The 24,877-nt window shown below is 40.9% G+C and overlaps 1 protein-coding gene across 4 annotated transcripts in view; it reads left to right on the top strand.

The window, feature by feature from the left end:
- Positions 1 to 24,877, top strand: part of LOC124149378 (voltage-dependent calcium channel gamma-7 subunit-like) — a 61,331-nt gene that overhangs the window by 21,665 nt on the left and 14,789 nt on the right. The window lies entirely within an intron of this gene.

The raw sequence follows: 24,877 nt of genomic DNA, 5'->3' as shown, positions 1-24,877 counted from the left end.
GGGAGTACCTTCCTCCCTTTTCCCCACTCTTCGCCTGTTCTTCTCCATCGTCGCACTATATATTTGCATGCCTCTATTTTGTATCGTAAAGAATACGGTCATTGGTTCCTGTTGGTCTAAGAAATACTCTCACTTCATTTGCACAGTGATATTAAACGTCACTCGATACAAACCCTCAAGTAATGCAATGGATCATATTTCGGTCCTACCATTACGAACGGCCGTGGCTGTGGTCGAGATGATTTGCCGTTCACAATTACCAGTCCCTAGATGCTACATACAGCCTGTGTGAAGGTCGAGGTCATTACAGGGCAAAGTCTCGTAATGAGTATTGTCTGTGTGTCTCGCCAAGGATTGGAATGACATATCACAGAAAAAGATAAACCTACTAGATATATTATGTTTTCTTTGAAAACGCCACTGTTTTTATAGCCCTACGCTCAAATCTTAGGACCGGTAGTGTTCGCCACATACAATAAGACAGGTGCTATGTCTTATATATATATATTGGTTATCTTTACAAAATGCAACTGTCCGTAAGGTATTAACGAAATCATTACGGCTGTCCTCTGACACCAACGTAAAGCCAAGTATTCTCATCAATTTGAAACAAAAGTGTCCATTTGAAACGTAAACGCGTTTGTCGTGATTTGGACATGGACGTAACACGTCAGGTAAAACTATAATTCTTCTGGTTGCCTACTCTGTCTTACAGACCCTGATACAAATATATATCAAATACAGCCCATTCAAGTCTATAATGTTAGGCAAGTCTAGATCACTGCAGTATCTGAAAATGAAGAGAGTCACTGGGCTCCTTTTTATTATATTTTTATTAAGATAACTGAACAACTGTTTTTTTATGTACGATATGTTCATTTCAGAGACTAGATGTTAGTCTACTGGTTGCCTTACAATCATTAAAGTGTTCTTTACTTCAAAATACAATGGAAGTGAATATGCTTTAACGTATTTATGTTTCTTCTGATTTAGACATCATATCAATGTTAATAAACTAGCGTCCAACATCCAAATTTGAAAACATATTATAATATTGTATACTTAACAATTCGTGTCGCAAAGGACCCTAAATTCTATTGAAAGGGGAAAAGGCTTATGTCAATCGCAATCGCGGTAAATTTGAACCCATTTAATGTGTATATCAGTCGAATTTTTGTGAAAACCTTAAGTACACACAGACAGATTAAAACAAGTGATTATGTACAACGTCTACACCTAGATCGACAACAGGCACCAGATAGCAGAGCATGGTCTACCTTGAAGGAAGTATCCACTCTTAAACAAAGAGTCCAAATGATGAGTATGATAATCTTGAGATGCCAATACGGCGAGGTCTGGGAATTCCCCCGAACTATAGTCCTCTGTCAGTCTCCACGTGGTGTAGGACATGCGACACTATTGGTCTCCAACCCAGCTAAAGCACGTTATTTTAATAAACAGGAAGATGCGATTCCATTGTAACCCCCAAGTCGTGATGGAGGCGCTGATGAATCGGCTTAAACTCACGTTCAATGGCTGCCGATAATGTCTAGTCTCTGATTGACGATCTCTCACAATTGGAAATTTGGTGAACGAGTAACCATTTCGTTGAACGAGATCATGCGCACGTGCTGTGTCTTGCAAACGGGGAAACCGCCTGGGCCAACTTTTAGAAACGTTAGCTTACTCAACCATTGTGAAAAAAAAGTTATTCAATTAACGCTCCAAATTCAATGTTTCTATAACGTTTTCTTGCTATTTATTCTTGTTCACAGGTCAGACTTTCCTGTTTCTCACGAAGCTCGGTATAAGAACACTTTCCTGTATAAAAAGCCAAGGTGCATCAGAATATGATTTACCATTCACATATGTGAATCACGTTGATCCGGCCTGATCGGTTAATCCCGCAAAAAAAGAAACATCGATTATTTCTGTGGAAGCATTGGTTAATCGGTGGAAACGTAAAAAGTACAGTTTTATGTAGCCATCCACTACCCACATCCCAAACATCGCCACCCTAAAGCCATCCCCCCCCCCCCCCCCCCTTCACACACACACACATCCACAACTCTCACCCCTATTATCGCCACCCTAAAGCCGCCACCACCACCCCCCACACACAATTACACACACACAGATCCACAAGCCTCACCCTTAACATCGCCACCCTAAAGCCACCCCCCCCCCCCCCCTCCACATACACACACATCCACAACTCTCACCCCTAACATCGCCACCCCAAAGCCATCCTCCCCCCCCACCCACCCCCTCCACACACACACACACACACATCCATCAACAACCCTCATCCCTAACATCGCCATCCTAAAGCCACCACCCCTCAACACACAAACACACACACACACACTAAACACACATCACACACAAAGAGACACGCACGCACACACACACACACACACACACACACACAGACATCCATCCACTACCCTCACCCCTAACATGGCCACCCTAAAGCCATCCAACACACACAAACACACACACGCACTCACACACAAACACACACACATACACAAATTCATCCACTACCCTCACCCCTAAAATCGCCATCATAAAGCCATCACAGACACACACACACACACACACACACACACACACACACACACACACACCCGCGCGAATATATTTATGCAAAGGTACATTTGTAATAAAATGTAATTCTTTTATGCTTCTGAGGCACGTCTTGACTCGGAACCTTCTACAGTTGTGGATTGAGACAATATTGAATTGTTTCCACGTCCTATACGTCACCTTCGCTAGCGACTCCTTGTCTGCACAACCCAACTGTATATTTTAATCCAACAGTGACAGTGCCCAATCCTTGATCTCTTGCCAACCCTTTTTTTCACCAATCAATGTCCATTTCGAGACTCCGCGATGCCTCTTAGCCTAATTTTTCACTTATTATCCTTGGTGTCATGTTGTATAACTTGTTCCCTATCGATTTTCCTGGTCTGCTGTCTTTATAATGGCACCAGATTCGGAGACCTTTGCGTTTACCTCTGTGCAGTCAATATTATATAATGGACTTCGGTGCATGATTTGATTTATATCAATAGATTAGGAATTATGGATGGGTGACCGTAAATTCTCACGTCTATATTAACTGACGGATCGCATTGCCTTAATTCTGAAGATATACTTGTACATAATTATGTCATCTGATTATTGCTTGCCGTCTTGTTCGGTTATATAATGATGGACAGGTCTATAGTAATGTAGCATGTGCTTTTAAACATTTAGATCTAATACCTAATTTTGTTTGTGATGAAATCCATTTCTGACAACGGCGATAAATCTTGCTTTTGCATCAATATGTACCAATGTATCCGTGAACCTTTGCTCCAGTGCACAGGACCATTGCGTTAGTGTACCAGAGTGAATGTACTGCAGCGAACCGGTACACCAGTGCATTAGTTTATCAGGGTGAAAGTACTACAGTGCACCGGTACACCATTGCGTTAGTGTACCAGAGTGAAAGTACTACAGTGCACCAGTACACCAGTGCATTAGTGTACCAGGGTGAAAGTACTATAGTGCACCAGTACACCAGTGCATTAGTGTATCCAGGTGAAAGTACTACAGTGAATCGGTACACCAGTGCATTAGTGTATCAGAGTGAAAGTACTACAGTGCACCAGTACACCAGTGCATTAGTGTATCCAGGTGAAAGTACTACAGTGAATCGGTACACCAGTGCATTAGTGTATCCGGGTGAAAGTACTACAGTGCACCAGTACACCAGTGCATGAGTGTATCAGAGTGAAAGTACTACAGTGCACCAGTACACCAGTGCCTTAGTGTATCCGGGTGAAAGTACTACAGTGAACCAGTACACCAGTGCATGAGTGTATTAGAGTGAAAGTACTACAGTGCACCAGTACACCAGTGCATTAGTGTATCCGGGTGAAAGTACTACAGTGCACCAGTACACCAGTGCATTAGTGTATCAGAGTGAAATTACTACAGTGCACCAGTACACCAGTGCATTAGTGTACCAGGGTGAAAGTACTACAGTGAACCGGTACACCAGTGCAGTATTGTACCAGAGTGAAAGTACCACAGTGAACCGGTACACCAGTGCATTAGTGTACCAGAGTGAAAGTACTACAGTGCACCAGTACACAAGTGCATTAGTGTATCCGGGTGAAAGTACTACTGTGAACCGGTACACCAGTGCATGAGTGTATCAGAGTGAAATTACTACACTGAACCGGTACACCAGTGCATTAGTGTACGAGGGTGAAAGTACTACAGTGAACCGGTACACCAGTGCATTATTGTACCAGAGTGAAAGTACCACAGTGAACCGGTACACCAGTGCATTAGTGTACCAGAGTGAAAGTACTACAGTGAACCGGTACACCAGTGCATTATTGTACCAGGGTGAAAGTACTACAGTGCACCAGTACACAAGTGCATTAGTGTATCAGGGTGAAAGTACTACAGTGAACCGGTACGTAAGAGCATTAGTTTATCAGGGTGAAAGTACTACAGTGAACCAGTGCATATGTGTACCAGGGTGAAAGTACTACTGTGAACCGGTACTTAGGTGCATTATTGTATTAGGGTGAAAGTACTACAGTGAACCGGTACTTAAATGCGTTAGTGTACCAGGGTGAAAGTACTACAGTTCACCAGTACACCAGTGCATTAGTGTATCAGGGTGAAAGTACTCCAGTGAACCGGTACTTAAATGCGTTATTGTACCAGTGTGAAAGTACTACAGTGAACCGGTACACCAGTGCATTAGTGTATCAGGGTGTAAAAATACTACAGTGAACCGGTACACCAATGCATTAGTGTATCAGGGTGAAAGTACTCCAGTGAACCGGTACTTAAATGCGTTAGTGTACCAGTGTGAAAGTACTACAGTGAACCGGTACACCAGTGCATTAGTGTATCAGGGTGTAAAAATACTCCAGTGAACCGGTACACCAGTGCATTAGTGTATCAGGGTGAAAGTACTACAGTGAACAGGTACGTAAGAGCATTAGTTTATCAGGGTGAAAGTGCTACAGTGCACCAGTACAGCAGGGTATTAGTGGCCCAGAGTGAAACCATCCCAGTGAACAAATGCACCAGTGCATCACGGAAGACAATACACCGGTACCAGTGAAGCAGTGTACTAATGAACCAGTTTACCAGTGAACCAATAACAGGTTCATACACATACCCTTGATGTGACAGGCGGACGAATGTTACATCAGAGATGTTATAATATGCTTCTTCGGGGAAGACAAATAAGCAAATTACAGTCTATAGGGCCCTTCAAGAGGAAGCGGGTCGTTTGCAATGATCTTGTTCTTGTTGCAAATCTTCTTCTACCTTACTTGAGGCGATATTAATGTGATGAATCCGATTATCTTCATCACAGCGTCAGAATTGTTTGTTTGACTGAGTAAGTGTCATAAAACACGGTATTTTCATTTCGACTGCCTGGCACTTCCAACTGTAACTGATTTAGAATACAGAAATAATTGTGCTTCCATGTCACGAAATATGGGACGGATACTTTAAAGGTATGATAAAAAAAATGAAAGTAAATGTCTCTCGATTGTGTGTGTGTATGTATAAATATGAAGAATGATATATATGTTGTACAACATATATGAATGCGTCGTCATTTTGTTGATTTAAGATAATATCATATATACATTAATGAGATGAACGGTACAGTTGAGGGGCGGTGGGATAGCCTAGTGGTTAAAGTGTTCGCTCGTTACGCCGAAGACCTGTGTTCGCTTCCCCACATGGATACAATGTGTGAAACCTATTTCTGGTCTCCCCCGCCGTGGTATTGCTGAAATATTGCTAAAAGCGGCGTAAAACCACACTCACTCACTGCACAGATGATAATCAATTTCATTACATATCAGAGCAAACTGTCTCCCAACGAACAGGTTTCGTCTGTTTGGCTCCGCGTCCAATTTTCTAAATTTGTTAGGTTTCCAATTTGAACATAATTAAGTATATGTCACAGAAAGCAATGGCCTGGTATTGGACATGACGTTACTTACCGTGTTAATAGCACTGAACAATGGAATGGTCAATTATATAGATGAAAGTATTTTTGCACAACTCAAGCACCATCTCATGACAGCGTTGTTACAGGATCCGCTGACCCTAGGTTCGAATCCCATATGATCCCTAGGTTATCGGCGCCACCGTTATGTTGATTGGGTTTTTTTGTTATCGAAAGGGTTAAGAGGGCTTCTGAAACATATCTGAATAACTGTTCAATGCGGTGTTCTACCCAACTGCCACCCACTCTTGCCGTAGTTGACACTCACTAACTGCATCTCGCTAGAATAAGCTGTGATGCGTTACCACTAACAAATGTCAGGTAATTGTCAGATTATTGATTGCGCCCGGTTAACGTTCCCGCTTTCACGAGGCCATAAGCACATTTTACAACCGTTCATAGTTTCGAGATGTTCATAGGAGACCGTATGGTTGGCGATAGATGCTTACTTTTACACTACAAACAATATATATGTATATATATATTGTTTGTAGTGTAAAAGTAAGTATATATATATGTCCTTAAATAAAATGTTGAACGACAGTTGTGATTAATCGTATTATATGTTTGCAAAATGCGTCAACAGCGTATTTGTAGTATATCATTGACACGAAGGAGTGCTGCCAGAGAAAGCACCGGTTGATGTAAGTGGGCGTTTATATTACGCACAAGGGAAACTTATTGGTGTTTGTACAGCTATATGTCAGATCAGGTTGCGTGGAAGGGAGCAATTACATCCGTTCCTTTACGGAGACATGTAATTAGTGCTGACGTGACGTATGTTTCAACGTCATCGGCGATGATGTCACATAGAGACAAACACAGTGTGACAAGTGCATTTATAAATTTTCTTTTATATTATATCTGGTTCATGTTTCCTCATTTGGAGTTGTACACATGGCGTTTTCTTGTAACACGTGGCCATTTCAGTGTACTCTTTGATGATATACGTTGTGTATAAACCGTACTTACAGATATCATTTCATGATAAAGCGGTCAAGGGGTGTCTAACATTTTCGGTACTAGACAAAGAAATATCACCCGCCATTCATACAATTTGCATAAAAAGGTAGGTATATATTGCCTGACGCGGCACAGCAGTACTCCATCCATGCTACGTCAGCCTGTCAACAAACCAGACAATCAAGTGATCAATGAACCAGAAAATCCAGTCACATGAGATTACCATAACTGATTTGATAAAAACGGAATGTTAATATTGAATTACGTCTGCTGTGATTTGGCTGCATATCAGTAATGAAAAACGTTAATATTCGTTTAGAAACCCAGTGGGGAACAGGTTTAAAATCTCGGCCCAAGTTACCAGTGACGATGTTATCAATATACAAATATATTTTGTTTGTTTGTTTGTTGTTTGTTTGTTTGATGTTTAACACCTCCCTCAGCAATATTCCAGCTTTATGACGACAGTCTGTACATAATCGAGTCTGGGCCAGACAATCCAGTGATTGATATCATGAGCATCGATCTACGCAATTGGGATACAATGACATGCACCAACCAAGTACAAATATATACCGCATTGATATTTATTATATTAAATCTTTTAAACGCATAGAAAGTTTCAATTATTGCCTTGTCGAAGAGAACTATAAAGTTAAGTATGTACATATCCCACACATATTTGTATTTCTTGCAAAGTCAACTCCTTATCAGATCAATGCTTTTACACTTATCAGTGTTCCTGGATGATCATGTCAGGGCCTATAGTATTAGCAAATCTTTATCGCATCAGAAGCGCCCATTTCTGGAATTCCTTGACCTTCAAATCCGACTGTAAAACCAGACAGGCACGACTTGATCATATCGTTTCCACGTTTCCATTGATTTTGTCTCGAATAGTCTCATTAGTACATATCAGTTGAGAATGAGTCCTGTTTTCACTTGGCTACGTGTAGGAGATGTAATCAATTGACTAGTTTGGACTCAAACCTACCTAATAATTATTATTCAGCCAGAGTGCAAATATAAACCTTATAGATATCAAATTCGGTCAGTCTCCTTCATAGAATATAGGACAATTCCAATAACTAACTCAGACATCGTGATATTACCAACAGTCTGTGTGTATATATGAAAAATTAGGTTTCGTAATTAACTCATACATTTGATGTTCATGAGGATTGCTATTGCAAAAATTCGAAGGTAATCATTTTAGGATATATTTTCAATATTCATTGTTGTAAATGAACACTGTCGTCAGATAGAAAACCTTTATGTCTTGAATTAAGGAGAAATCATACTTAAATGGTCCTTATAGTGTGTCAGTGGTGGTGTATTTAGCCTATATAGAACACAAATAACATCAAAGACAGAGAACAACCAGTCTCGATTATACGACAAACAGATTCCAAGCGGCGTAAAACTAAAAACAGTGGTGAAATTATATGAATTGGTTATTGAAAATCAGTGATGACACCAGGTATTCACCAAAACTTTAAGATACGTGTTATTTAAGAAGAATACAATAAATAAAAGCAACACGTTATTTCAAAAGAATAAAATCACTTAGTTTGTAGAAATTACTTTAAGTACACGACGCAGTTTCACGTTATACGTTACAACACCGAACACGAAGCCATGGCTCAATCATCGACGCGTGGTCTCTAGAAAGAACCCTGGATCCCAGTACTATTATTCTATTTATTCTGTTTGAGCGACAGCCAAAGATACAATTATACAAATCGTGATCGACTGTTAGCTGTATTCCGTGATTTGACGATGATATGTCAAGAGGTATGCAGAACTTCACTATTCTTCATCTCAAAGTGATTTCAGTGTCTCCATCTAATTTATCACCACGTAGCTTTATGACTTGCATGGACATTCTGATCCTGAAGAAGATAAGGGACTTGGTGATTATCAGTGGTTTTATACTGAGGTCTTGTTTGTAGTCTTTGACCCACTTCTAACACGCATCTCGCCAAGGGACATTTAGAATTAATGTTCTCGGATGAATCCACATTAACACTGACGACGGCAGGATGAAGCTTTGTCAAATCAACACGCACATTGTATATCATGACAAACTAGGATATCTGGTTTAACCATATTTCACCGAGGAAGCAATCACCTAACTGAAACCCAAACGTCGAGAAAACATTTATCACTGCTTTGAGCTGGTGGCAAATTCCGACAAGCAATCAAACGTGTCTTTAATCCACACACCCTTCCCCGTTGTTTCACAAACAGACGGCTGTGATTGTTTGCAGACCAAATGCTGTCAGGGCTACTTCGAAAGCGTTAAAATTGAAGTATTCAGCGACATGGAGTGGTTTTTATTTCCCTTACAAACTAGAACATCAACCCGTAGGAGGGTTAAATACCATGCCGATATTATCTGTTTCTGACAGCAAGGACCTCCAATTGACAGATTCCGCGAGCCTTGGCAGTAACAGGCGAAGCGCTGGGAGTTGTCTGGTATTATGTATTTGATTAGGAGGGAGAGAGTAGCGAAGAAATGACGATTGTTGATGCGATCCCCGAGCGCTGACCTTTGGAATTGTCCAAGATATTGAAGAACCGCGTCCAAGTTAAGTTAAATGTGAAGGGAATATCGCGGTTCTTGACAGAAGCACATTAGACCTTTCAAAATGCATCTAGAAACAAGAATTGACTGGAAGCAACTAGCCGAATAGGTGTTGACCTCTCTCTGCGCAAGATCTTTCGAACTTGCGTGCAGACACTTACGTCGGGTGTTGTTAAATCGAAACTTGATGGCTGGGCTAAGTCTCTAACACACACGATAGAAGGAATACGCTGCACTCGCAGTTTCTTTGATAGACTTCACGGAAATTGGAAAGTAGAGTTGGGATTTGCTGAATTTGACTAAGCATTAATATGCATGTCATTTGGATAGTTTGACTTAGATCACTTTTAGACGTCTTAACTCATATTAGAGCGAGACTGAGTTCTTTATATCTACCATACATTGTAGGCAGCAGAATCTCCATGCGTGTAGACAGACAAACCTCAAGTCTCTTCGTGATATTATGTTAATCACTTCAGGCTGGCTCAGTATGTGTCCATGTTATTAGTTCTCTCCAGCCTCTTCTTCTCTATTGAAATAGCATAGCCCCATTCTTCTCCTGTTCTGCATTCGTACACTAGACATTCATGCATGTCTCTCTCTTTTGTTGAGTTTTGTCTATGTTCTTTCAATTCTCCTAATTTCTCAATCGGTTCTACGTGTCTTTTTTCTGTTATGTTCTCTCTATTTACATTTTCCTTCTTTTTCTCCCTAGAGTCTGTGCGTGTTGTCAATTGTGTCCTCTTGGAATATCTTCCAGATTCCCCCTTCCCTTTAATCCTCGCGACTATTTACATCCTCCGTCGTGACCCTTGGAATATGCAAACCATTGTGTCGACTCACCTTTTCCCTTGTCACCTCTCTCCCTCTCTCTCTCTCTCTCTCTCTCTGCCTCTCTCTCTGTCTGTCTCTCTCTCTCCGCCCCTTCTCACTTTCTCACTGTCTGTCGTTCTCTCTCTCTACCACTTCTCACTTTCTCACTGTCTGTCGCTCTCTCTCTTTCTCTCTCTCTCTCTGCCCCTTCTCACCTCTCACTGTCTGTCCCCCCTCTCTCTCTCTCTCTCTCTGTGTACTCTTCTCACTTTCTCACTGTCTGTCTCTCACTCTCTCTCTTTGTGCCCTTCTCATTTTCACACTGTCTGTCGCTCTCTCTGTGTCTCTCTGCCCCTTCTCACTTTCTCACTGTCTGTTGCTCTCTCTCTCTCTGCCCCTTCTCACTTTCTCACTGTCTGTTGCTCTCTCTCTCCCCCTCTCTCTCGTTATCTCTCTCTCCGCCCCTTCTCACTCTCTGTCTCTCTCTGTGTGTGCCCCTTCTCACTTTCTCAGTCTGTCGCTCTCTCTCTCTCTCTCCCTCTCTCTCTCGTAATCTCTCTCCGCCCTTCTCACTCTCTGTCGCTTTCTCGCTCTCTCTCTCTCTCGTTATCCCTCTCTCCTCCCCTTCTCACTCTCTGTCTCTCTCTGTCTCTCTCTCTCTCTCTCTCTCTCTCTCTTTTCTTTTCTCCTTTATTCCCTTTACGTTACGGTCTTGGCTCATCTCCTTTCTCTCCCCACGTCCACTCTTCCCGGCCATTCACCGCTTAACATCTTCACTTCTTTTTCTTATCTCCTCATATTCACTCTGTAATCATTACCTCAAATCCTGCCACGCCCACTTCCGTCCTTCATCGTTACTCCTGTCCTCTCTTTCTTCTTCATTACAACACTTTCTTTCTATCATTTCTTCTCCACGCTCCTCAGCAGTTTCTTCTCCGCCTTCAGCACACGTTACGGCTAAATCAGCTAGGCATGCAATCGTTGTCAACACATCGCGTGCACGGGAGATGCAGCTCCTTTGTACTTTCTGTTAAGTTAAGAGGATGATAGAAGCGCGGGAGATCATTTATAAGGGGGATGATTGTCCTTTCAAACAAAACAGGACATTTCCCAATAAATACACAGCATTGTAATCACTGATAGTATTAAACTGAAGGTTTCCTGATTTAATTACCTCAAATAAAATGTAATCCATGACATTCATCTATTGGACTTGAATTGCAGAAACACATACTTCTTATGTTAAGGCATATTTATTCATTGTATTAAGAGATGAGAATCACTGTGTTTTTCCACTACAGATATGTTACCTGTGCATGTGACGGCGCTCAATTAAATTAACAACCGAACCCTCTACATTGGAATGTATATTCATCTTCATTCTTTCATGAGGAAATTAAGCGATCTCTTAGGTGTTAGCGGAGATAATGACAAGTGGATGGGTTGAGTAAAAATATAGATTTAAGATTTGAACGTAGGATTACATTTAATCCCTTTGGTCCAAGAACGTTTCGGTATATGTCAATTCCTTTATCGATGTACTGTCCGTGTCCCCGTGAAGATCCGAGTTAAAATTAGTCCCAGCAACGCATGCCTGTCATTAGAGGCGACTAAATGGATCGGGTGGTCACACTCTGTGACAGTACATACTGTGCTTTCGTACCCCAACGGCTTAGATCGTTGCTCATAATATCAATCACTGGTTTGTCTTGTCCAGACTCAATTATTACAGCCGCCGTCACTTAGATGGGATATTGCTGAGTGAAACGTTAAATAAAACAAACACACACTACAGTTTTGTGTCTATATGTGCCTAAATACCACAAATGTCTACAATTGTTTTTATTTTCTATAATTTGAAATAGTATTTAATGAATACTGTAAAGCAGGACATGAAAACGGCATCATATTAATGTCGACCCCCAGACATGCGTCATCTCATTACTCGTCAAACATAAGCACGATTGTAAACAAACACAAGCACGATTGTAAACAAACACAAGCACGATTGTAAACAAACACTATAGCACGATTGTAAACAAACACAAGCACGATTGTAAACAAACACTATAGCACGATTACAAAGAATTCGTTTAATATAGCGTTCTTTTCTCACAAAAAAAGATTATCACGCTTATCTTACCATTTTGACATCAGGAGCAGAAAATAGCAAATAAAGCATAATGATATTAGGTCAACCGAGGAAGACACTGACTTCAAAGTGTGGACCTTTTGAGAGTAAAGATACAAGCATGTGTTTCTTTAGCAGGGCTAGGTTTTGTGGTACCGTACCGGACATGTTCACTGCCTGGATGAGCCGTGTTTGACTTGGATCATGAAATCCTTGACCTGGAGTGTGTTTGGTTTACACCGCTTTTAGCAATATTCCAGCAATATCACGGCAGGGGACACCGGAATGGGTTTCACATATGTAACCATGAAGTGAATCGCATCCGGGTCTTCTGCGTGACGAGCAAACGCTTTAACCACGATGCTACCCCATTGGCCCTTATTGACCTGCTGATGAAGAACGCCTCTATGGCTACTGTTGTACCCGTGTTATTCTCTTGTGTAAATTAAGCGACAAAACCATTTCCATGATCATAAGAAAATCCGAGTTCGTTGTAAGATTCAGATTTAATCATAAATATGTAACCGCATTCTGACCGATCCTGAGGCAGTACCCTGTCACACACACACCGACAAGCGCTTCATTGTTTATCGGGTACTTTGTTGTTTGACAAATGTCAGCATGTGCATAGAAACGGAAATAGCAATATCCATGGAACACATCCAGTTGCACATGTGTCACTATTTGTGAATGGTCGCTCGCATTTTCGCATTAATTTCATGATTGCTTTGTTTTACCCGTTTCAACACACTGGTAAGCTTTGGGATAACGTGAATAATCCATTCTCATTAATATGCATTAATACCATATACAACGACAATAGCTACGATGCCCTTTGAGACAGAAGCTATGTGTCTTTTTACCATTCTCTCTGAAGTCCACAAATATCAGAAACATGGAGACACCTTCAAAGGAAGCTGTCATATATTCACATTGGAAACATGGAAACACATTCAAAGGAAGCTGTCATAAAGAGTGCCTTTAAAAAACTGCTCCTGGCTTCCTGTTTATGTTTGGTCTAAAACACATACTACACATAATTCCAAGAGGATATTTAGAATGTTTGCCTTGGCTTTCACGTATAAATGCTAACAGGGCAAACTTTCTCAAACCTTTCATGAAGACTCGTGTGTAGCGGTGTTTGAAACACCCGGAGACATCTTGCGCGTGTTAAGGATTTCGGACATCTTGGTCACGTGTGTGCTCATATATGCTCGAGCAACCTGTTAGTTAATCTTCAGTCGAATAAGCCAAACCCGTAGACGTTCGTCTTTAACGTACGACAGATTTTAAAAATATAAAAAATTAAATATTTTTAATTTAATCCAGAAAGAATCTTGGTACATGTAGTTTCCAGGGTCATCATACTCGACCATTAACGTTAGTGATGGCGATACTTTAGCACAACATTGTTGGTAATATATTGAAGAATCTACATAATTGGGCGTCCAGAGACACCACCATTCCGTACGATTCCTACCTGCCTTTCAAAATGAAATGCAAATTGATTAGATTTTTGAGGAATGAGGATCTCCAAATGATAGACATGGCCGAGATTTGCGACTATACATTTCACCGAATTTATTCACCTATACACGGCCACTATGAACTAGCTATGTTTATCTAAAATATGTTATGACACTAGCGTATTTTTTTATATGAACTTTTAAGGCGAACGCGTTTTGTATCCTTGTTTGTAGATTCTTTTCTCAGATTTGGTGGTGTTTTGTTTCTATTTCATGCATGTATGTTCCATTGTTTGTATTACTATGTTACTTGCAAAATTCAACATTCATGAAAAATTATATATGAACGTACGACCGTTTTATTCAGTTTCGTTGACGTAAGGATAACAGTCGTATTTCTCGGGTTTCCACGGAGGGAACGTTAGTTTCTTAAGGATTTACCTTTCGTTACCTTTATTTACATTAAACTGTTCACTGTTATATCAGTTATATTTTCAAATCATTATATCATTCAAATAACACCTCCAGATCACGTTTTCCTACAAATACTCAGAAATAAATTAATTTAGTCTCCTATTGTTTCCGAACCATATCACTTAATTTGGTCTGAGAACATTAACTAGAATCATACTGAAGTCAGTTCCACTCCCAATGGATAATACTTACCGGGCATATACAAATCAAATTTGCAGCCCTTCACACGGAGACGTGTGCACAACATTAAATGTGTTCATCACCATCTTCTAGTTGTCAAGGCACCGTCGGGGAAATGAAAAACCAAGCAAATATTGTTTTATTTGATATATGGCACGTGCCAAGGTTTGTGTGGTCACCCTGGCAACGTTTTTACTGTACAAGGACGACAATGTCCGCGGCTCTAGTGGACAATTACTTGTGTAATACACTGTGACGTGAAGGTAATGCCATGCCTGCGCAGGTCCGTTATCAAATTAAACGAAGATGGCTCGTGAAAACTGCGTAGCTGCAACGCCATGTCGTTTCTTGTTCAGACAGTGATCAGACACCATACTGCCCTATAACGGCCCTGATACCGTTTAACAAGCTACATGTCTAGAACAGCTGACCTTTCAGTGACGGTATTAGGACGCTGTGAGATTGCCAAGAGTCACGGTCACACTGGGCTGTTTTCCTCACAAACTGTCCTCGTCTTTTCCTTTAGTTTACAATTTTAGGGTATTATTATTTACAGATGAACATTAATAAATGCAGCAAAGAGGGTTTTGGTGATCCTGGCACAGTCAGGCTGGTTAGGCTCATCATCAGCTCAGGGCCCTTGCCCCCTCTACACGCAGCCCAGACAGCGAATGGGACTTCTCCCAGCATGCGCTGCCTAGTCAAACCCGCCCAGAACTTTTCGGAGCATGTGAAGACTCCCCAACACTGCAGCCTTCTCTATTACCCAGATTAACAGAAGGGCAGTATTCCTGGTAGCAAACCCGCTACTCTCCCAATTTCAAACAACAGATTGGGAGGTAAATAAACTAAGGCACCGAGAACAATTGGGAGTCGGACAACTTGGTATTTAGGATGCAAGCGTGACATTTCGAAAGCGAGGTCTGCATATTTGCCATATTTTTCCCGAATCTTGTCAATCACATTAGTGTCAAAAGGGAGGAAAATTCAATAACATAAATGATTTCATTGGATTTATAAAAATAGGACAAGGTTTCAGGTTTCAGGCCTGAATATGTCTGAGGCTGTATACAGATTTACACCCAAAAGATGCATCAAAGTGTGTTTGGGTGAACCTGGCACAGTCAGGCTTGTTTGGATCATCATTGGCTCAGGGCCCCTGCCCCCTCTATACGCAGCCCAGACAGCGCATGGGACTTCTCCCAGTCAACGCTGCCCAGTGGAACCAACCCATTATTGTTATTACTGTTATTGATAATATACGATTACCATCATATTAGAAACGGAGGGGCGACCGGGTAGCCTAGTGGTTAACGCGTTCGCTCGTCATGCCGAAGACCCGGGTGCCATTCCCGACATGGGTAAAATGTGTGAAGCCCATTTCTGGTATGCCCCGCCGTGATATTACTGGAATTTTGCTAAAAGCGGCGTAACACCATACTCACTCACTCACTATTAGAAGCGGCGCAAAGCAATATACACTCATTCATTGTCTTGTACCCGTGAAAATCCGGGTAAGAATTGGTCTTAAGGGACTCCTGCTTGTCGTAGGAAGCGACTAACGGGATCGTGTAGTCAGGCTCCCTAACTTGGTTGATTCATGTCATCGTATCCTATTTGTGTAGATCGATGCTCAAGATTATTCATAGACCTCCGTCGTATAACTGCAATATTGCTGAGTGCGGCGTCAAATAACAGACAAACAAACAAACAAACATCACCATCCTCATCATCATCATCATCATCATCATCGCCATCATTAAGATCATGTAATGAAAAGCATCGAAAAGCTTGTTTGTTTGTTAGTCAAGCTTGTCACTTAAGATAAGCATCGGTTGCTGAAGACCTATCTAACCCGGATCTTCACGGGTATGGTTGTTAGAAGTAGTCCTGGTAGTTGTAGTAGAGTTTTTTCGGCCATATAGCGACGACGTAGTTGTAGTAGAAGTAGTTATAGGAGGTACTGTATACAGTCGCCACCGTCTTCGTCATCACCACTTTGCTAAAGTCCGCGAAAGACCATACTCACTCACTCAGAATATTACTGAGTGAGCGTTGTCAAAACAGTCCGTTTCAAAACTTGAAAAACACATGTCAAGAGTGTCAGGGCGTACGAGTCAACATCAGCTGCATGATTTGCACGTGCACAATCAGTTATGATCAAGTGTTCATCCTGCATGTGAGTGACAGATCGGGTTTTCTTACATTTGTTCTTGCATGGGTTCGACGCTCCTTTGTACAATACCTCAGTTTGAATAATGGCTTGTCAGTTTCGTGGAGAACACCCCGCGGTGACCCACGTTATAACTGTTTACCACTGCAGTGTCACGTGTAGTGCATGACTCTGACAAACCACGGATCATAAATGGAGCGAAACTGGGATTCGAACCAGCTACCCACATATCATGGCACGCCCATCCCACGCTCCGATGCACCGGAAGTCATGCACTAGATCACTCGTGAACCTTGAGATGTGGATAAAGAATACACTCAGCAATGAGTATCAAATCAATCTTAATCTAGATGTTTAACACTCCAAGCACAGTTTATCATAAATTTAAATGTAACGTTGCTACAACAGACACTTTGTGCAGCCCCGCTGGCCTATCACACTCACACTTGTGCTACCACCAAGTACCGACGCCCTTCCTTCTACAGCAACCGAGGACGTTAAGCCGTGTGCCACTCTTGCCAGATGAACTCTGCAATTGTGAGCCTGGGCAGTTGTTTTCTCTTGGGATTCCAATAAAACTTTCCCCTATAAATCGTTTTGCTAGAATCTCGTAGTGATAACAGCCGAAACGGACAAAGTTTATTTCTCTTAATGCACATACACTAACCGACAGTCGGTGAAGTGAAAAATTAATCGTGAGATTACTTTAAGGATTTGCTACCGAGTAGTTCAAATATATGCTTTTCTCATGTGAATTGAATCGAATTGGCTAGGCCTTCTGGATGATTGCCGCAAATCGATGCTTATGTCATTTGTTTAAAGAAACGCTGATTTAACTATACATTAATTTAGTATCACTGTGTCAAAATAAATGAGTAAGTGATTTAGGACAGTTTTATTAAATTGTCTGAATCTTATCCATATTGTAATTATTGTTTTCATGGACAAATATACAATAATTATCGTCAATATGAAGCGGTGTTTGAATGGCAAGATCTACATCCACACGAAACCCATAATAATGGTTATACATCATAACCACTCTCTGTTACATACCACAAACATTCGCTTCTTGTAGATCATGCCTCTTAAACATCGTTTGTTCAAATAACCGTTTTACATTTGCTGAAAGTGATGGTGCCGCTCAAAAGTAGGCCATCATATCCAGCTCTTCTCCCAGTCTCGTCCCAAATCAATAAATATCGTTTGACTTCTGTACCCATTCTGTCAGAAGGCACTGCAAGTTAAATTCATGGGTAACTATCTATATGAAACTTTTTTTATAATTTGTTTCATTCGGATTTTTATATTTCCACCATGCACTTTACATTGTAAGGGTGCCAGGAAAGGGTTCCGAACATTGGAAGGGGATATTGGTATTTGATGAACAAGTTTCGCGATGGTTCAAAAGCCGTCAATTTCAACAGCCCAGGCATAAAACCGGGAATATTATGGGCATTGGCGTGTTAATAGGACCTTTCAGGGCCCATTATGTAGCATATATGAAATAGTTACTGGTGGCATGGGACATAGTTTTATCTTACTTCATTTCCGACCAGTCGACAACCAGTATTTGCCTAGACTGGGCATGTGGGTGGAGGGGAACGGTAAGGGGTAATCACACACGTAAATGCATTAGAGAGATACTTTGTTCTGGGGGATGATGAAGAGGCACGTGTTTCCAATACTCGATTTGTATGGCGAATTGGCACTCTATATTTAGGCACTGTTGATCCCCGTAGTAGGATGATAACCTGGCGTGGTGTGTAATTGTTTTGACACTTAATTTGCAGCTACTATACAATGTCATTTAATGTGCTGAAAAAAAACTTTAGTAGAAAACGATAATACCAGTTGAATGCTTAAAGTAACTGTTTCGATGATTCTATTATGAAATAGCAATTAGGCATTTGTTCAGATGTTAGTATAGTAACATGAATTGTAAGACACTGTTTCAGAGGTTATACAGTCATATATGGACACAGATTTTTCTAAAAACAAAGAACAAAATTTCTCATTTTTTAAAGTTGTTGAAGATTGACAGTTAGTGTGTGGCCGAACAGATCCCGAATAAAATTTATCCTTGATCGTTTTAATGACAAATATATTAAAATAATATCATATTTCAAAGAAATGATAACTTAGGGCTAGACGTATGACAAAACATTTATGCATATGTTGTATGTAACTTCCGAGGAACCTTGGGTAGATACTGTACATGGCTTCATGTAGAGTAACTGTAGAAGCATTTGTGCTTTGTTTATTTGTGGGAGTTTTTTTCTACGCCGCACTCTGCAATATCCCAGCTATCAGGGAGGTTTGAAAATGATCGAGACTGGAAAGACAATCTAGTGATTGATATCAGGGAGCATGACCACCCGATCCATTCACTCACCTCTTACGACAAACATAGTTTGCTGGGGACCTGCATGCTTACCCGAAATCCCCACGGGTCTGAGATCTGTATAATCGATTTGTAAATATATGTATGAACACAGTCCACTGACCTTGGGAGGTTGAGAAGCCTGGTGGTTAAAGCGTTCGCACTTCACGCCAAAGTCCCGGATTCGTATCCCCACATGGGTACAGTGTGTGAAGCAAATTCCTGGTGTACCCCGACATGATAATGCTTAAATATAGCTTAAAGCGGTTTCAAACCATACTCACTAACCCACGATGTCATCGCGTTGTAGTTTGAAAACTATAGTCTCAGTGACAAACGAACAAACAGTTTTGGTTTGCAAATGACCATCCGTTTGGACAGATAAACATAGATCCTTAAAAGAATGTTTGATTTTTCTCACCAAAACGACCTTCTGCATATTGAACAGACATCAGAAGTTCATTGTAAATGGACCATCTACAAGCGTGGCATCATTGACAATTAAATTCCATATTTCATCAATCAGGGGAGTACAAATTGTGACCTGCTTAGCCTCCCTGCCGTGGAAATCTCCAAGATTTCTTCCAATTACAAGGGAAGGCTGACGACCTGTCATATATGATATATTTGATGTGGTGAAAAAATCAGATAACGGCTAACTATTTGAAGGATGCGCCTAACGGTGAATATTGACAAGCCAGAGTCTAACAAGCAACACACAGAAACTCTGCTATTCATCACCATGGTTATCAAAGGTACTGTTACAATCATTCGTGCTGTAATCCTGATGTGTTTGACTTGCTTGACTGTTGGGAGGCGAAGAACTTCAAATTTCATATTTATAAGAAAAATGTGGAAAAGATGAAAGGAGCTTAAGAAACGGAGCTGCATGATTCCCATTCCGATTTCATGTCAGTTTGCAATTTTTGATTTAGTCTGTCAGAATCACTTTGTAAACTTGCAAATTTAGCTCTTTGTGAAGTAAACCCTTGGCCTTTAAGGATGTATTTATGCAAGAAAAACATGTTAATTTGTTGCCAAACCTGTTTTCTGTTTTCACTATTTACTGTCTGGCTACTGATCCAATCAATTGATCTTTGGCATGGCAACATGCGTAGCAATAAGCAGTAGGGGAGACTAATGCTGCTTTGAAACCATTTAGTGTCAGAATGTTTCTTCGAAATCGGTAACCCCTCCTTCTGAAAGGTTGTGTGTTAATCCTTGATTTTGTTAACATGTACCGCATCATCAAAATACTCAGGCATGTGTAAAAGCTATGAACCTACGATGTCACTGTTTTGGGAAGTATAAGGAAAGGGACGGGAATGTATATGTAGAAACACCGAATATATGGTGACCGCACCGCAACGGATTTGGTGAGTCTGTGAGTCGCGTTTAACGCCACTTTGAACATCATTTTTATGTTATATCGGCATGATGAGGGAGGAAAGGCCGAAGTGATGTAAGTTTTAAAAGTTTGCCATTTTGGTGAAATCTACGAGCACGGGTATGGCGTTGGCAAATCGAGAAACGTATTCGAATCCTCAAGGTGTCTGACACACCAACGGCACGCAGCCCTTGATGTATATTAGCCAAGAGACAATTTGATAAGAAAAACAACGATGAAATAATCCACGTTCCCAAGAGCTTCGACTGACGCAGGATCGGCGGTTTATCAGTATGATGTTGGATCCAATGTAGCAACTTTATATCGGAAATTAATTGTTTGTAGCGAATCACATATGGGTTTAATATAGGCTTAATTCGAGATAAACGATCTGTTGGTAGACAAATCTACAATACACTTGGGATGAATAAACAGGCGTAGGTTTCGGTAATTCCATGCTCGATTGCATGGTCAAAGGGCCAATATTTAAACGAATATATGCTATTAAAAATCTAATTAAATATGTTCCAACAGAGGTGGCTGAAATGTTCTGATCCTAACCATGATGGACAGCGCAGATGGAGGTGACTGCTAATTAGTTTTCAACTTAATCCCCTCCAAGGTCCACATACTTCTGCCAACGATGCTGGTGTGCCTGGATCCCACTGGTGTAGAAGGATCTCTGGTGGTGGTGTATGCAGTCACAGCAGAAATGATGTGTAATGTCCTGGAGGAACAACACACCTTTAGTGGGCATTGGCATTCACACGCAGTTGCCTAAGCAGATTAGCATAATATTGGCCATTAATGATCTGACCTTTCGGATGGTAGTCCACAGTAGGTTTCCTTTGGCATCCCAGAAAACCGAAGCCATCACCTCGCCAGCTGATGGACCACACTTTGCATCTTCAGAGGTGGAGATATTAGATGTTCCCAATGCTTTGACTGTTGTGTGTGTAGTCTTTGGCTGATAGTGGTGAACTCAAGACTCATTCATGGTTACAAATCGCTGTACAAAATCACCTGGGTCTGCGCCAAAACGACGTAAATTCTCACGAGAGATGGTGAATCTGGAGCGTTTATTTTATCAAAAGTCATGGTCCTTGGAAACCTTTGTCATGCCCAGTCACAGAAAGTGTTCAACTCCCTCATTGGATATGCCTACTGTTTTGATTAGGTGACGTGTGGCGAGTCGTCAATCGTCCATAATAATATTATGTATTTAATAACGTTTTCCTTAGTGGTGGCAGCTGAATCCTTACATATCTTCGATCATCTTCGCGGCTCTCTATCCCCCTCTTTGACTCAGCTGCACATCTCGTAACAGTGACATAGGAAGGAGCATCATCCCTAAAGTTGAAACCATGTCTACATGGATGCTGTTTAAGCTAATCCTTTCGGTGGAGATTCGTGATGATAGTGCGGTAACCAATTTTGTCCATTTTCAACAGAGAATACCTAGTTACATATGCCTCCAGACATAAGCTGGTTGTGCATTTGGTTCAATGCAGCCTGTTAGCATAGAAAGTATTGTACTTAATACATGCAAACTGTTCTATACATCCTTCATGGTTTGGCTCAGAACTTGTCACCCACCATCATACATGTCAATACGAAACATCTTGTGGTAAAGAGAACTAAACGAAAATAACTTGTTCAATCATTAAAACACTGTTTGCTCTTACAAAACACGCGTTGTATATAGCTTACTTGAAGATGCATATAAACGGATGCTGTCTGGTTCTACAAATAGGTATCATGTCTAGGTTTACAATGGTTACACATTCTTGAAATGCATCCTTCCATTTCACTTTTGCAATCTGGATTTGAACTCTGAGAGATGACAAATCAGGATAATGGGATCTTTTTTGACATCCTTCACAAGCTTTTCAAGGTTAATAAAAACGAGAAAACCCTTTCCATCATCAAAAGAAATATCTGCTAAAAACAGGGTCTGACATGAGGATGACTATATCATTAGCATGAGTTCATGAATAACTGTCAAATAATGATGATACCAGATGTTCGCCAAAAGGTGAGCGTATCCTGGCTCACCAGTGGCAGCCATCACAAATACATGCAGAGGCAGGTCAATTGTTCACCTGACAAAACATGGAAAGATATGGTACAAGTCAAAATAGGAAATTGCGTCAGATATAAATTTTGTCCATATGTCTGCCATAAACATTTTGAAGGCTTTACTAGGGGCTTGAATGTTGCAATCCTGGAGTTAACATGAACCAAAGGTAATGTCAGCTTGTGTATGCCCCTAACCCTTTCCGCGAACACCTGGTGTCATCCCCGAGTTTCAGTGACCCATTGATATAATAACTTCTTTGGGAGGCATTTAGTAGTTGGAGTACTAAGTAAGGATACGATATATGGATGAACAACTTCTTGAGGTAATATTCACCGCTGTTTGGCCTTATGCGCCATGTGGAATCTTTGAAGTAGAAAACTCAGAGACCATGGCCCACTTGCACAAAACGATCTTAGCGCTAAGACTATTGTAAACCTATGTTAAAGTATGAGTTAAGATCATCTTAGCGCTAAGATCGCTTTGTGCAAGTGGGCCCAGGTGTGTAATCGTCTATAGCTTGTCAAGAATGAGTTCGAATTTGTATCTAAGTAATTTAAGAATTATATAATATACTTGAAAGGGTCCGTGCACAGCTTGGCTCAGTTTATAAGAATGATTTTCTGGTAGCCTTCGCGTTCAAAGTATTAAGACTGATTTTTATTTTTGTGTACATGCGTTTTACGCCGCTGTTATATATCAATTCCACAAATTGTAACCATGTGAGGAATCGAACTCAAGACTTAAAGACTCAGGCCCAACGATTTAACCACTAGGTTACCCATCGCCGCTCAATTTCATGTGACATTCCAAGATTCGTAGAGAAATGGCACCATGTAAATACACAATAATTTAAAAAATAACTACATCTTAATCAAATTGGTTCATGTACCACGTGATGACAGAGCCGTAACTCTGTTTTGTATAGTCATCATTTAACAAATAGTGATACCATACTATTATGCATACAAGGAGACGATCCACTGTTATAATCTACTCCGAATTCATTTCAACGTCAAACAGATAATGTAAATACACATTGGGATATTCAGTTCGTTGACAAGCAATGGGCATTGCAACAAGGCTTTGTAATGAACTACATTAAGGACGCATTCCTCTTGTTCTTCGGTTGTTCAATAACGTAGAATGTGCCCAAATCTCTTTTCCCAAAGATAAGTCACCCGGCACGGCCAATAGTCATTTGATTACTCACGTGGTCAATTTCCAGAACACGACAAGACAAATATGAAATCCGATGGTTAATAAAACCCAGTTTCTCATTAATAACATTAGCACCAAGAAAGGCGTTGAATGGCAATTTGCATCTCGTGTCGGTAGCCTAAAACACAGTCCAAAGCATTGAGCAGAGAACAGTCATCCATTGAAGAATTGCTGTTTTATTGGAGAAGTGACCATATTTTCTCGCATCACAAATCGTTTGGATTACTTGTCCATGTGACGAAGCTCAGGGGAGTAAGCCTGACAGTTTGGAAACGAAGTTGTTAATAATCAATAGACGCTGGTTTGACTTCACTTGAGGACGGAATGGGTGGCTTTTTGCCGCGATCCGTCTCTTCGCAGACACTGTGGCCGTGCGTTAAACACAGGGTTAAACCGGTATCAAATGCAAAATACCTATGTTAATCCGATACCAAATTAATTTGCGTGTTATTAGAAAAAAAGGTTCGCGAAACGAGAACATTTTCTGAGCACGGACACGAGGCAGTAATTATCTCGATGTAACCTACGATCCTCACGAAGGTATACTGCCGGGGAAAAGAAACGCAACATGTAGCATGTACAGAGAGGGTCTTAAAGTTTGAAACTTAAGTTAATTGTATCCCACACTAAACAGAGATAGATGACTTGTGTCTGTGACAATACTGTCACCATTGCATGGCATCCCATTCGATTCTGACACCGTACTGTGATACCCATAACCTGGAAACTCGGGGGGGGGGGGACAATCGATGTTTGCGTTGTTCGCGACGGACAGCATACCACCGACAACGATTCTCAGTTCGTCAACGCTACATCGTTATCATCGTGTAGGGGTGTTGGTTGCGGGGTGTTCCCGCTTTGGGAGAATTTGTGCTTTTGTTCATATTATTTATTCAAATGGTTGCTCGTGTATACTAAACAACACAGTTAGGGATCATGCATATTCCATGATATATTTGTGAAATTATCTGTTCAGTTT

Source organism: Haliotis rufescens, unplaced genomic scaffold (assembly GCF_023055435.1).
Source record: "Haliotis rufescens isolate VD_foot unplaced genomic scaffold, xgHalRufe1.0.p SCAF_11, whole genome shotgun sequence".
Taxonomy (NCBI): Eukaryota; Metazoa; Mollusca; class Gastropoda; order Lepetellida; family Haliotidae; genus Haliotis; species Haliotis rufescens.
The sequence above is the reverse complement of the archived record's forward strand: the minus strand, read 5'-3'. Positions and strand labels throughout refer to the sequence as shown.